At 54.6% G+C, this 2,508-nt stretch overlaps 1 non-coding gene across 1 annotated transcript; it reads right to left on the bottom strand.

Annotated features, from left to right (window-relative positions):
• Positions 1 to 309: 309 nt before the first annotated feature.
• Positions 310 to 463, bottom strand: LOC140461160 (5.8S ribosomal RNA). The gene has a single exon (XR_011954482.1). It is a non-coding gene; the product is annotated as a 5.8S ribosomal RNA (ribosomal RNA).
• Between the last annotated feature and the right edge of the window lie 2,045 nt (positions 464 to 2,508).

Below are 2,508 nucleotides of genomic sequence, written 5' to 3'. Positions count from 1 at the left end.
TTTTGAGGCAGCTCCGTGTCCCAATGACGAAGCGGTGCACATCGCCGTGTAAACCACCGACGGCCATTCTGGGACCGGTGACAGCCGTACTGGCCCCACTGCCACGACACAGACGGACGCCAGGCCGTGCTCCCCGGCGGGGGATGGCGTCGAGCCTGACGAACTGAATGTGCAGGGTGCGGGGAAAGGCCAAGTGCTCTGACGCCGGAGGGCTCAGGAGTATGACCTTAGGGGGACAAAGAGGACGGGTCCTCTGCAACACCCCAGCCGCGCTCTCGCCAACCAAGGCGAGTGCGATTGATTGCCAAACGGCCCTCAGACAGACGTGGCCCCAGGAAGAACCCGGGGCCGCAAAGTGCGTTCAAAGTGTCGATGATCAATGTGCCCTGCAATTCACATTAATTCTCGCAGCTCGATGCGTTCTTCATCGACGCACGAGCCGAGTGATCCACCGTTAAGAGTTGTCTGAGTTTGTTTTCGGTCTCTCCCTCGCCAGAGGAAAGCGACCCGAACCGCACATACACTCCCCACCTTAGCAGCACCCACCTGCACGCCGGCGTGCGGGCGGAGCAGGGTGGCGTGAAGCTGTGGGGAGCACCAGCCTGGTGCGGCCCGCAGAGACATACGTCTACGGAAAAAAAAATACTGGGTGCCCAAGAGGCGATGCATATCGGCACGCACCGCAGCGACGGAGGCAGATTCTCCGCCACCATGTCGCCCGCCGAGTGTCACGAGGCATGCAGCAGCTTTGCCCTCGGAAAAGCAGAGGCGGAAACGGGACCAGCAATCGGTTCGGCAGCGTCACTGACCCGTGCACGTGGCGGATTGTCGGCGAGCGGACCACTGCGAGGAGTCGGGGGCTGCAATAGCCAGAGCTGACGGCCGCCCGGCCCGGCCACTGCCAAGGTGGGCTAGGAAACTCTGCAACGTGGGCTGAGAAAGAGGATAGATGGGGGAACACAGGGATCGAGAGCAGAGGGTGTGGGGGAGAGAGAAAATGCATGGGGAGTCAGAAGATGGGAAGAGGGACTGGACAGGGGTGCAGAGGGTGGGGGTGAGAGAAAGAAAGAGAGAGAGAAAATGGACGGTGTGCCGGGGGTGGCGAGGGAATGGACAAGGGTGCTGTGGGTGGCACGGGGGAATGGAGAGGGCGGAGCCATGAATGGCGGGGGAGAATGGATGGAGGTGCTGTGGGTGCTACAGGGGAGAATGGGCAGGTTGTGCCGTGGTTGGTGGGCGAGAATGGACAGGGGATGCAGTGTGTGGTGAGGAGAATGGACAGGGGCGCTGTGTGTGGCAAGGAGAATGGTCAGGGGATGCTGTGGGTGGCAGGAAGAATGGACTGGGTGCTGTGGGTGGCAGGGAGAATGGACAGGGGGTACTGTGGGTGGCGAGTAGAATGTAAGGGGATGCTGTGGGTGACGGGGAGAATGGACAGTGGCACTGTGGTTGGCAGGGGTTAAGGCCAGAGGCACTGTGGTGGTGGAGGAATGGACAGGTGGTGCTGTGGGGATGTTTGGGTGTTGGAGGCAGATGGTGGTGGTGAAAGCATCCCACTGACTCCCAGCATCCCCTTCTCTGCACGCATGCAGTGCACATTATTATGAGTCTGGATGGGATGCTGTTTGGAGGGTCACTGTTGACTCGATGGGCCAAATGGCCTGCTCCCACACTGTAAGGATTCTATAATTAGGAGAGCTTTCAAACCAACAACTTCTAATTGGTGAAGTAAAAGACCAGGAGCCAATCTTTAAGCAGTTTTCCATTTTTTCACTCAAATTGCCCTTTCAATTGAATTCCTTGAATTTAATGTGTTCTGTTGTAGTTTAATTATGATCCATGAAAAGCAACATCCAGTCACATCCAAGGGCAGAACCAACTCAACTGACTGAACAAGTGTAACAACTCTTCTGTATGCACTTTAGATGTGACATCCTCTCCCTCGCTCTCTCTGTTGACCCAATGGGATTACCAGGGCTAGAATTACCACTCTCAAAATATAATTGCTGATCTACTGTTTGCTTCTGCTGCTTAACATAAGGATTTAAAAGCTGCAACCCGGATCTCACACAAAGCACAATAACAGACTGTTCACTTGCGCCTGCGCAGAGATAAAATTTCATTTGGAATAGATCACAAAATAATAACAGGTGCCAATCCCACAACTCTGTGTTACACATGGAGGGAGGGGAGGGGAAGTAATGTGTTTTACTCTCAGATGTTAGAGGGCATCTTCAAAGTTTCAGCCAGCGGGAAGTTAAAATTAAACCGTGTGCTGTTTTCTGTTATAAAAACTCAAACCACATGGATTTGGAGGGATTAAAAAATGAAGGAAGGGGAGCTTGCAAAGTTTCCAAGCCCCCACAACACCCACACACAATTCCCTCTGTTTAGCTGGAGACAGTGCTGCCCCCCCCCCCGCCTCTGTTTAGGAGTAAACTCTGGAAAGGTGGTGGTTTTGATAGTGAGGAGGATGGTCTCCGGCTACAGTTTGATACCAATCAGCTG

Source organism: Chiloscyllium punctatum, chromosome 36 (genome assembly GCF_047496795.1).
Source record: "Chiloscyllium punctatum isolate Juve2018m chromosome 36, sChiPun1.3, whole genome shotgun sequence".
NCBI lineage: Eukaryota > Metazoa > Chordata > Chondrichthyes > Orectolobiformes > Hemiscylliidae > Chiloscyllium > Chiloscyllium punctatum.
Note: the sequence above shows the minus strand (reverse complement) of the source record. Positions and strands in the feature narration are given on the sequence as shown.